General features: G+C 49.6%; 1 long non-coding RNA gene across 1 annotated transcript; it reads left to right on the top strand.

Moving 5' to 3' along the window:
- Nucleotides 1–327: 327 nt before the first annotated feature.
- LOC141578329 (uncharacterized) lies at nt 328–12,559 on the top strand. Its single transcript, XR_012508523.1, has 2 exons — nt 328–737; nt 7,381–12,559. It is a non-coding gene; the product is annotated as an uncharacterized LOC141578329 (long non-coding RNA).
- The last annotated feature ends 282 nt before the right edge of the window (nt 12,560–12,841 follow it).

Raw genomic sequence — 12,841 nt, 5'->3', positions numbered from 1 at the left:
CAGATCACTTTAAAGGCCACCTACTAATGCAGTGTTTCCCACTTCAGGCTGGGTACCACGAGCATGTGACAGAGTCAGTTTAGTGGATCTGAAGCCGTGGGTAATCATTAGCTGAATCCATTTCACCTGTAACCTGCCTTCACTAATCGAGGTCACTGTAATTGCTGCTGTAGAAGATTTGCATGTCCTCCAAGCGGCATGTGAACCAAACATTTGCCTGAGTTGTTTTCCAGGAACTTGGAGTCAGCTGTGCGTAGTTGAAGCTGAGCTGGTTAAGACCGGATAGGACCGCCGACCCTCCAACTGGGCATGCGCGGCTGTCCGCTCGTGACCTCTTACACGGGCATTGGCCTGTGGCTTTGCTACGCCTGCGCAGAACGAGGATGACACACCTTTTTCCAGTCACCTTTCCCCATGCTCCCCCACCTCTGCCCTGCTTCTTTATCCTTCATCACATAAATACCCCGAGCCCTTTGCCTTCAGGGTGGTGCAGCTGAGGCCTGTTCCTTGTCTCTGCACTCGGCTGCCTTGAGAATAAATCCTCTCTTTGCTGCAAACTTCGGCATCTCAGCGGTCAGGCTTGCTGTGCATGGGGCAAAACGAACCTGGTTCAGTAACGGATCCAGACTCACGTTCTCTTTAGATAGGATGGAAGAAACTAGAAATTTTAGACTAGGAAGTGTCAAACTGCTTTGCCTGTAAGAAGAATAAGCAATGTACTGGACCTGTACGTTGATGTAAGTATTTTCTTACTCTGGGCCCCATAATGACTCCACAAACTTGCTGTATTTCCCACCCACAGGCTGTAGCACCCAAAATTCTGTGTTGCAGACACTGAAGGCCTCTTTCGCGAAGCAAATATGTTACCTGATAGGAGTTACAAGTATTTTAGCAAACAATTTTTTTTAATTAACCAGCAAAGAGGAAGACACTGAGGGCAAGTAGGCTTCAGTGGGAAAATGAGGAGGACCTGGCAGGACAAACTGTTTGGAGGTATAAGATTTTAGGAATGTGGGAGCTTTGAGAAGAAAAGCATTTAAAAAATAAATCTGCAGAAAATGTAAGCAAACATAAATGCTGATCCTAAAAGCCTTCATACACCTGTTACCGGGGAAAGGGAAATAAGAATTACCTCAGTTCTTAGTCACCTGGAAGAAAAGAGTTTTTGACAAGAGACAAAAAGCATGATATAAGCAAGATTTTTATTAGTGAAGTGAAAGAAAGAGTACACTCTGGAGGATTGGGAGCAGGCCAATCCAAGAGAGGAGAAATGGTGCTGTTCCTTTGTTTTTCCTGTTTTTATATCCTGGTTTCATGATTGATTGATTGACAGCTCAGGTTCCCTGCGCTCTGGTTGATTGACAGCTGTTTCCTTGTGCTCTGGTTAATTGACAGCTCAGGTTCGTTGTGTTCTGGGTGGTTCCTTTCCCCTTCCTCTCCCCCTGCCCAGGGCTCATTTATATCTAAACTACCTAACAGACTCAGACTAATTTGTTCGCTTAAAAAAATGCGTGAAAACACTGCACAACCCTTGCTTTATCAAGTTTAACATATCTAGAAATATAAAAGGTCAGGGAGAGTAAAGGCGGTTGTTGGGGTTTTTTCCTCCCAGTTTTCTAAGGAAAATGATAAAACCTTTAAAGAAATAAATTATTGCTGAAAAATGTCAAGACGTGTTGTAGGCCATGGCGTTTTAAGATGTCACCTGAGAGGAAGAAGTGTGGGCAGACCCGGAGCCTGGGCAGAGGGAGGCAGCCCCGCGGCGCCGAGCCCAAGGGCCGCATGTCCTTTCCATTGATGCCGCCTTCTGAGAGCCACACCCGTCGTCTTCCCGTTGCTCTGAAACACAGCAGCTTGCTTGGCTGCAAATGATGGCTTGTCCACACTCAGCGGGGGGGCGCCCCCGAAACTTGCAGGGCACGCGCCGGGCAGACCTGTATGTCACACATATGGACCTGCCTATGTGAGGAACTGCTTCTAATTCTGTGGGTCTCCTTTGGGAACTGAAAACTTCTGTTGTGAGGGTCCCATGCCGACAATAGGAACCGGGGACACACGGAGGGCTGGGCCCACCTGCAGAGCTTCTGACTCCGTGGGTCTGGTGTGGTGCCTGAGGAATGGCATTTCTAGTGCATTTCCAGGTGATGTTGATGCCTGGCTCAGGACCACGCTGAGAACCGCTGCTCTAGAGTCTGGCTGGTTGGTCTGTTTCTGAGAAAGGGGAGAGCGATGCCAAGAGTCAGTGATGAAGAGTCCGTGAGAGGGGATGGACTCCAAAGCCCCTCACATCCACCCCCAATGTGGCTTCCACCTGGGCACCGGCCACTTCGCTGAGATTGCGTAATGGTGAACCAGGCCCTCAGCAAGCGCTGGGTGAGCGGGACTTCCAAGTCCTGTCTGGGCCCCACTCGTTCCTGGAAGAGTTCACAGCAGGATCAAAGATGCCCTGCAGGGTGGGAAGCAAGGTGCTTTCCTCTCGGTTCTTTGCTGTGCCTCTGCCCTCCGCTCGTGGACTCTGTGGCCCCTCCAGGGGCTTCGGGTGCAACCCGGAAGGAAGGAGTCCATTCTTACCCTGGAGCTTCTACACAGATTTTGTAAGGCCAGATGGAGATGATAACTTGAAGAGAAAAAAACCTATTGAGTCCAAGTATAAACAGAGATTTGGGAGGATACCAACCAGCCAGTTTTTCCCACCGCAAGGAAAAGAGAATTCTGTCGAGACTGAGGGAAGATTTTGGAGCCGTGGGAGGGTCTCAGCGAGGGAAGCTGCCCCTGGCACCATGGCTCTTGGGGGAATCTGAGGGCAGAGAGGCCTGGGACCTCACTTCTTAGATCAAGTCCCAGGAGACAGCTGGTCTCTCTCAGCGCCATAAGAGCAGCTGGTGGAAGTCGCAGTAGGTCCGTAAAAACAGAAACAGAACCCCACCCCCTCACTCAAGGCCCAACCCCGCAGAGAGGAGCAGCTGGGTGTGTCCTGTGTCCCCAGCCAGGTGGGGCACCTGCGCACAAGTGAGGAAAAGGGCCCTCAATACCCATTACTTCCATCTGTCGGGAAAATCAGTCATAAACTGGGTTTTGTAAGCAGACAGCACTTTACCGCCATATGCTGCAGAATTTTCTGAGCAAACACACAGATCTGTGATGTTTACGGTGTGAACAGCACCCTAGGGTGGCAGTGGCCCTCCCTGTGGTCAGAAGGGGTGGCCGCGAGCAGGTGCAGCCAGACGTCAGGAGCCACAGCCTCACTGCTGCTGATGGAGACACCGATGACGCCTTGGGGGTGGGAAGGGGGTGTCTGCAGAGACGAGATCCAGAACCCGGAGCTTGTTCCCAAAGGACACTGCCCCTAACACCAGGCAGATTCTAGAGAAGCCCCCAGCGCTTTTAGTTTTATAGCTGTGGGGGCTCAAAGTTGGAAATTAGCTTTTTGGCATGGCGGTTTGTGACTGAGGCACTGGTACCTGCCACGTGAAGTCTCTGCCTCCGTGCAGGCTCCCTGCCCCCACCCCCACATCCTGCCTTGTTCAGGTGACACCAGCCTCTCCTCCTCCCACAGCCTCCTCCGCTTGTTCCTCAGCCTCAGACCCTCACCCTCAGCTCAAACCAGGGTCTCTGAAACAAAGCCCTCTCTGTGGATCTCTGGCCCCTTACCTTGCTATTTAAATTTTTCACAGCAGTTTTGTGCTTCCCTCCATTATGCTATATATGATATTGAAGTTGTTCTCAGCCTGTTTCCCCCAGTAGGACATAAATTCCATAAAAACAGGGCCTCTGTCTTGCCCACTACTGTATTCAGTGCCCAGAGCAATACCTAGCACATGGTAGGCACTCAGTATTTCTTGAATGGATGGAAGGTCTTCACATAGAGGGACCAATGTGTCACAGCCACAGGAGCTCCCCCAGCCCTACCCCCTGCTCCAGGGCTGCCCTTCAGGAGCTGCACTTGCTGTGTTCATCCTGATGTCCTGGCTCCAGCTTCAGAAGCCCATCAATGTAATTTCCCTACTGACTTCAAGCGAATTCAAGAAATACCAGCATCCTACATTTGCAGAAGAGATTTTCCATTTCTCTCATTTATGGATTTTTTTTTTTAGCACAGTCATCATTGCTGGCCTTAATGGTGTGTAAATGCTTCTAGTTTGAGTTTAAAAAACCAAAACAAGGAGGCGGGGGGAGGGGAATAGAAGGAAATAGGCATGTCCCTTTTTAAAGCAGGATGAAGCTCACCCATCATCACCACCTCCCAACCAGTGACCTGTGCAGACGGGCACAGGGATGCTGAGCGGACTCTGCGGGTACCGGAAGGAGAGTTACAACGGCCATCTGTCAGGAACTCAAGGGCAGTGACAACACGTGTGGGCCCCTCCTGACGTCTGCTTATGGCCATTTCATGACTCACTGACCCTCCTCCAGAGCTTGAGTCAAGGAGAGGGAGTAATCTGCACTCAGCCTCTTAGAATTAGCTTGTTGGCAGCTCAGGGCCCAGCTCTAAGGAGTAAAGAGAAGAGGTCAAAGTTGTCCCTAAAGCCAGATTTTGGATAATCTGCTATTAGACCAGAGGCCCTCCCAGACGGTGCTCCATCAGCACTTGGACAAGAAACACTGGGCCAGTGGATCTGCAGATTCCACCCTCCGCACCTGCAATTCCCTGCCTACTTGCTCTGGAAAAGCACACCCAGCCACGTCCCTTCCCTGTTGGAATCTTCACTTCCTCATCCTCAAACCAGAAACTTCAACAGCCCTGAAACTGAAATCTCTAGCTTTCAACCTCTAATCTCTGTCAGAGGCTCCTGGGCTGTGTCTTCCCAGGCCTGCCCTGTCCCCCGCCTTCTCTGGATGACATCCCTCTTATGAGGCTTCCCTCCAGGAGCAGAGCTCTCTCCTGCCACATACCCCTTAGGTGCTAACTGTCACTCCATTCTGGTCATTCTCCCCCATTGGGCTGTAAGCTCCTTGAGGACATAGAGAGCATCTTTTATCTGAGAATCCCCAGTGCCAGGCCACTCAAAAATTTTGAGTTGTAAATGAATGATGAATTTCTGAGTTGGTTCTCTTACACTTTCACTCAAGATCATCCAACTGCAGCATCCAAATATTGCCCAAAATGTAATTAAGAAGAAACACTGGCCACTACACAGCTGTTAGAATGGAGAGGATCTGGATCAAGAGCTCTCATTCACTGCTGGTAGGAAGGCAAAATGGGACAGCCACTTTGGCAGACAGTTTGGTGATTTCTCACAAGACTAAAATTACTCGGAAGTGGGGGGTATAGCTCAGTGGAAGAGTGCATGCTAAGCATGCACAAGATCCTGGGTTCAATCCCCAGTACCCCCATTAAAAAATAAATCTAATTACCCCCCACAAACAAAACAAAACCAAAAAAAAAAACCAGACTAAAATTACTCTTACCACAGAATCCAGCAATCATGCTCCTTGGTATTTACCCAAATGAATTTAAAACTTACGTCCACAGAAAAATCTGTACACTTCATCCACAATTGCCAAAATATTTGGCACTAAAAAGAAATGAGCTCTCAAGCCATGAAAAGACATAGAGGAAACGTAAGTGCACGTTACTAAGTGAAGGAAGCCAACCTGAAAAGGCTACGTACAGTATGGTTTCAATTATATGCCATTCTGGAAAAGGCAAACCCATGGCAACAGTAAAAGGATCAGTGGTTGCCAAGGGCTTGGGGGGAGGGAGGCATAAATAGGTAGAGCACAGAGAATTTTTAGGGCAGTGAAGCTACTCCGTATGATATTATAACAATGGACACATGACATTATACATCTGCCCAAACCCATAGAATATACCAGAGGAAGAGTGAACCCTAAGGTAGACTGTGGACTTTGGATGATAATGATGTGTCAGTGTAGGTTCATCTGTTGTAACAAATGTTCCACGTGTTGCGCGATGTTGACAGTGGAGGAGGCGGGGGGAGGTGGGGGCAGAGGGGTATGGGAACTCTGTACTTTCTGCTCAATTTTGCTATGAATTGAAAACTGCTGTAAAAATTAAAGTCTAGCAATTCAAAAACAAACAAACAAAAAGACAAACACTGGCCGCATCTTCAAGAAAGTAATGATAGGATATGAATGACCAAAGCAAATATATACATAGTGGATAAATCATGAAGCCAACAGAGGACATTTCTCGAGGGTTTCTCCCATGCGAAGTCACAGCAGGCACAAATGTCCCCTCAGATGGCCTCAGCCCTGCGTCTGGTCCTAGGCAGCACCAACAGGCTCTGTTTCCCATGGACTAAACCCCTCTGGCTGGTGCCGGCTTCCTGTCTGAAGGCCGGATGTTGAGATGGGATGTCAAAGCCCTTTTGTCTCTCTGGGGAGCGGGAATGCTCACAGTGTAAGCTGGTCGGCAGGAAAATCGGCTCAGGATTTCCTGGGTTGAGACTATTTCAGGTTCATATCAGTCGCTTGGTTTCCTCTCCAGAGTAAAAGCCCTATTTAGGCTTGAATACACCCAGCTGCCTGATCCAAAAGGACTTCAGGACACCTTAAGAGGAGACGTGTCTGAAAAAGTAATGATTCTACTCCTGCAAGAGGAAGAAGTAAGTAGCCCAGGCTTCAGGCCTCCGTGTGCAGTTACCTCCAAGGGCTGCGAGGAAATATGGACCTTCCTGCCTCTTTGCTACATGTGCCTCCTTAGAACAGTTTATCTAGAACCTCTGTAGTTACCGAATTACATTCTCTGCTACAAACTGGATATTCCTAAATCCCTAGCAAGGGAGTAAGACTTCCCATGGTGCCGCGCTTTCCCCATCATGTCCTGAAAAGTCCCCGATCCGCAGAGGCCACGACAGAGGGAAAGACTGCGCTCCAAGCCGGGCTCAAGCACCAGGGTTCTGGCCCAACAGTCACCACCGCCCGGTGAGTGTCAAGGGACGTTCATTCTGTATGCCTCAATTTTCAGTTCAGCATCTCTGACTTCAAAAGAAGATAAAATGGTTGTAAAGAGTAGCAGAAAAAATGTGATGAAGAAACGAGGCCTTCAGAAGGTGAACTGTGAGTCTAGCAGTCTCCTCTGGGTGAACCCTTCCCTCCTCAAGGCTGTGCAGAAGACAACCAGAGGGATGGAAAAGGACCCAAAAGAGCAGCACGGAGCCCTGCGGTCCCCGGGATTTACAATTCCTGCCTCCGGTTAGCAGCACAGTTCCCCAGCAAGGTAAGCACATTAGGACGTAAGAAAGACTCATTTGGTTGCAAGTGACAGATACCCAAGTCAAAGTAGCTTAAGCAAAGTAAGAGGATTTACTGCTTCACAGAGATAATCTAGCATCAGACCAAGCTTGATCCCAGGGCCCAGTATGGGTCATAAAGACTTGACTTCTCCACCTCTCTCGCTCTCTTTCCATCTCTCAGGGTGGTTCAGCAAAGGAAAATCAAGGCACACTGTGTGGGATGGACAAAGGAACAATGGTCCCCTGTGTTCCCTGTGTGCAGCCATGACACCAGTGAGTAGAAAACTTCAGTGGCCACAGCTTAGCCACCCTATCAAGTCAGCCAAGCAAGGACCGGCTCTGCAGCTGAGCAAAGAACAGAAGCCACAGAGCAGCTGTCAAGCCCCACATCTGGCGTCATCACCTCCCTGACTGTCACATCTGGTCAGCCACTGAGCTCTTCCGGCCCCGGAAACAACCCTGCTGTCTGTCCTCCCTTCTCCGTTCCTCCCACCACTGTCAAATCAGCCCATCATCACCTGTACCCGTTTCCTAGGGCTGCTGTCACTGAGGACCCCAAACCGAGAGGCTTAAGACAACAGAGAATTACGCCCTCAGTTCTGGAGATAAGGTGTCAGCAGGGCCATGTTCCCCTGAGACGCTGGGCAGGATGCTTCCTTGGCTCTTCCCAGCTGCTGGTGGTGGCCGGGAGTCCTTGGTTCTCCTTGGCTTGCAGCTGCTTCACTCCAGTCTCTGCCTCTGTTGTCACATGGTGTTCCCCTGTGTGCCTGTGTCTTCACATGGCGTCTTCCTCTTTTTATAAGGGCATCAGTCAGGATGGATTCGGGCCCATCCCAAAGACCTCATTCTAACTGTCTGCAAAGACTTTACTTCCAAATAAGGTCATATGAACAGGTATCCAGGTTTAGGACTTCAAAATATACCCAAGGTTAGAACTTCAAAATATCTTTCGGGACACATTTCAACCCACAACATCAGCTTAAACCATCCTAATAGCCCTTTTGAATCTTAATCTTATTCTCTGCAATCTAGTCTTCAAACTACAGGCAGAACGGGTCTCCTATAATACAAATCTGACCGTGTTCCTCCCCTTCTAAAACACTTCACTGGCTCCCCATGTCATCAGCAGCGCAAATTCCAAATCCCTTAGGATGACATTCATGGAGGATCGTCTACGAACTTCCTCTCACCTCTGCTGACATGAGCAGCTCCCCCAACAAGAGGCATGGTCTCCTTCACCTCCCTGTGAGTCTAAGCTAGCCCTGCGGCTTTAACAAGCACAAAGCAGCAGAAGGGATGTGGGCCATTCCAGACCTCAACTTTGGAGGCATGGCAGCTCGGCCTTTGTTCTTTTGGAGCCTAAACCACCACGTAGGAGGCTGACAAGGAGGCTCAGGGCCCCCAGCAGCCCCAGCGGTCCAGCCCCCAGCCAAGGTGCCAGATGCATGAGTCAGACCATCTCAAGTGTTTTAGTTCCAACTGAGGTTTTCGCTAAAGGCAGTCGACACCCCATGGAGCAGAAGAACCTGCCCTATAAGCCCAGCCAACCCACAGAATTATGAGAGACAGTGAATCAGAGTTATTTTATGCCACTAAGTTTTGGGACAGTTCATTATGCAGGAAACTGAGGCAACATTTAAATCCTGCTTATCCAGCCTCATCCACTCTCTTGCCTTCCAAACACTCTGCTCCATCCACACATCCTAGAGGGTGCAATGCTTTCTCAGGTCTCCATTCACTTCCCCTGGACATCTCCTCCTGATGTGCCTAACAAACTCCTATTCATCCCTCAAGACCCAGCTGAAACCTTCACACCTTTTGCAGCCCTGCCTACCCACTCCCTTGCATTCCCCCAGCCCCTTCTTCTACCCTCCCTCTGGCACATCCCTCTAGTAGAGTTTCTATCCTTAGTTTCTTTTTACTTTGTTTTTGTAGTGGCCTCCTGCGCTAACTAGCCTATGATTCTCTCATAGGTTTTTGGAGCTCTAGTGCCTAGTGAAGTGCCTGGCACCTAATAGATGCTCAACAAGGGCATGAATGGATGGCTGAATGCATGTATGAGGGAAAGTGCAAGGATACAAAACACATTCTTGTTCTTACGAGGCCTTAGCTGAGTCTAGGTGCAAACCAAAGGGGCAAGTCTTAAAGTATGCTTCCATCCTCATCTACAGCTTCCATTGAGGGCTCTTGAATGCATGCTCGTCTGCAAGCCTGGACATGCAAGCCACATGAGCGCAGCTCCTGTGCATCCCCCAGGTGAGCCCCCCTCAGGTGGGCACCCCTCAGGTGGGCTGGGAACCTCACGCTCTTCCCAGGCACTACTGCTCCCTGCGGAGCTCCTGCTCCAGCCTTGAACTTGCAAGCAGAGGTTGTGTGGAACTTTTCGGAGCTGGCCAAGGGCTGGTGTGTCTGAGCTGATCTTGGTCTCCTTGGATGACCCGTCTCAAGGGCACCCTGGGATTTGTTTTACTCAGATATGGTAAGACCCAGAGTGGAATGACTGTCATGAAGGGAGATGCTTTTGCTCACAGTTCCCTTGAAGCTGGAGGAGCCCACCATGCAGGGCCAACCGGGGAAGCACCAGGGTCTGTCCGGAGCCCGGGCTAGGGAGGAAAACTCAGGCGAGAGGCTGTACTGTCGTTTCTGAGGGAAGGAATGGGTGAGGCGGGGTTGGGGGGCTTAGGACTGGAGAATTTGGATAATGTCAGTGGGCTCTGGGGTGTAGGGTCTGTCCCTGGTGTCTGGTACCTGGGCATGGACTGATTTGGGCAGGTGGATAGTGGCCCAGAGGGTGGCAGCCCCAGAGAGGAGGCGGTTGGGGGTGTGGCCTCTGGATTGACTCATTTGCATATGAAGGCCCCCTCTGGGAAGTTGTCCACTATCTCTAGGAATCACCCAGCCCTGGGAAGGGCAGTGTCTCAGGGTCAGCAAGCCCCCAGGTATGAAAGCATCAGAAAGACCTGGTCATAGGACCACACAGCTCCTGTGTTCCGTGGCCCTGCGGGCATGGGTCCTTGGACTACTTGTTCTGGGCTACATTTACATCAGAAGCGGCTGCTTTTGTGTTGGTGCCATGAAGCAATTCGGGCACCTGGGACAGATCCTCTCCCGGGGCCATTAAATGCGTCAAAGCTAGTTAATCTGGACACCCCACTGGAGGACTCCATCCTGCTCTCCAGGAATGCAGCAACAGGTCACCGCAGGCGCTCCCGCCCCGGGTGAGGGCGGAGTCAGCACCTGGAATGTGCGGGGTGGCGTCCACACCAGGCCTTGAGTCCGGGTGTGAAGGCATGATGGTGGGGCGAGGGCTGCGTTCGGGGCTCCACAGGTCTTGACATGCCCCGGGTTTAGGGGAATCTGAGCAGCGTAGTATTATATATTTAAGCCATATGTAGTGATTAAAGAGCAATCATGCCCTCAATCCAACAGCACAACATTGCTATAAAATTTCCGGGGGACAAATACCCAGAACTACTGCTGCAATTTCAGCAAGGCTTCCTCACCTTTTCACCTGCTAAGATTCCTTTGCTTTATTTTTTTCTCCATGGATCCTGTGGGGTCCCTGATGAGATGGTAATTATTTTATGTTCCCATTTTCTTACAAATCAAGGACATGAATATCTCTTGATCTTGGCTTCTGGTCATCCAGAGTTAAGCAGTGTTTCCATGGTGAGTTTGTTCAATTCTAGCCCAAAGCAAAAGAGCATGATGTGTTAGCATGTGTGGCGTCACTGCGGGCAAATGGGTGGCTTCCCTCCAGCTTTGTGACATGCTGAAAATAAGCCACGAACTCCCGTGAACTTATCCCAGTGATTCCCTCGAGTTGAGGAATATGTGCTTAGGAACCACTGGACTACAGCTGAAAAGACCCAGAGTAATAGAGCCCAAGCAGGAAGCATGGTGGGGAAACCTTGCTCAGAATGGCTTACCCCAAGCATTCCCCCACTAGAGGAATATCTGACTGGATGGTATACCCTGATTGGCTTAGCCTGGATTGATGAACCAATCGCAAGTAACGTGGGGTTACTATGACTGCTTAAACTTATTGGAATCCTGCTCTGAAACTGGATTCTGTTAGGGAGGTGGGAGGGAGCATTGCTATACCTACAGTGTCTGCCATCCAATCATGGAAGCTGCCTCAAAGCTGAAGGGAGTCACCTGCTACTGGGCAGGAGCTTGTGATGGCCAGAACAGACCCATCGTGCAGGGATGGTCTGTACCCAGGAGACATGCAGACAGGTCCAGGTTATATGCACATGGAGGGGAGTGCAACATCAAGGCTGGGGAGGGATCTGGCCGGCTCGGGGGACTAAGCCCATGGTCATCACCCATGGCTGCTGTGCTGTGTAGAAGGCCTGCTGTGCCAGGAGGGGCGGGGAGTCAGCCATGCCCTGGCCCTGCTCGCCCGTCCCTGCCTCTCATCCTCTAGTCCACCCTCTCGCCCTTCCCTTCACCTCCGATTGTGTATGAAAGCTCAGCCCTGGAAGAGAAGTTCAGCCTGCTGGGGGCTCCATCAGCTCATCCTCAGTCTAAAAAAGGTGCCAGGGGACAGAGGAGCTCCCTGGTGGGGCCTAAACAGCAATCACCCCAAATGAGTGCAGACGCCTGCTTCCTGCCTGAATGAGCTTTGCTGTGATTGACCTGCGTTATCTCTGGAATTACAGTGGCCTAACTGGTAATGCATGACTTCAGAAAACAATTTTGTCCACTCGTCTCTCTAGAACAGTTTTCTGGGTCAACTACTATGCGAGAAGCAGCTGATGGTTTATGTTTTAGGAGAGAACAGGTCATTCTCTACCCCAAAGTAGTTGATAACATCTCATAAATCTAGGCTCTCATGATAATCAGACCTTCAGGATGGCAACTAAAATTCATCCCTGATGTCTGCACTGAAGGATTGCTGGTGACTCTCCGGAGTATTGGGTTGAGAAGGATTCTGAGGCTGCACCAGAAGTGCTGGGTGCCCTTCGTGATGTCTTCCATGAGCAAAGCATACACCATGAACCTGATGCGCCTCATCTAACCTGCTACTGTACATTCCAAGGTAAAGGAAACAGGTGCCTGTATCCCAGCTGGATGGAGGCTTCCATTGAAACAACCTTTGCCCAGGCTGAAGGAACTATGACAGTGAAGATATGTTCCCTCCACCTTAGGATTTTCTCGCTCCCAATGTCTGAATCAAGAATGCTTTTCTGACAGACTTATGGGGAAAGGTAGGGGAGAGATAAATTGGGAGTTCAGGATTTGCAGACACTACCTACTATATATATATTAGATAAACAAGGTCCTCCTGTAGAGCACAGGGAACTATATTCAATACCTTGTAAGAGCCTATAATAAAAAAGAATATGAAAAAGAAATATGTGTACAACTGACTCACTTTGCTGTTCACCAGAAATTAACACAACATTGCAAATCAACTATACTTCAATTTTTAAAAAAAGAATGCTTTTCTGAATTAAGCCTCTTTCTAAGCCCTAGGGTACTACTGCCATTAAAAAAAAAAAAACCTGTCTGTTTTTATTATTCTCTCTTGTCAAGATTATGGGATAAATGACCTATAAACATGAAAAAAATCAAGATAAAGTCTGAAAAATAAGCATCTTGGCTGGTTTTGTTTCACTCTTTTGTGTTCTTGCCAT

This window comes from Camelus bactrianus, chromosome 8 (assembly GCF_048773025.1).
Source record: "Camelus bactrianus isolate YW-2024 breed Bactrian camel chromosome 8, ASM4877302v1, whole genome shotgun sequence".
NCBI lineage: Eukaryota > Metazoa > Chordata > Mammalia > Artiodactyla > Camelidae > Camelus > Camelus bactrianus.
This window is presented reverse-complemented; position numbering and strand designations above follow the sequence as displayed.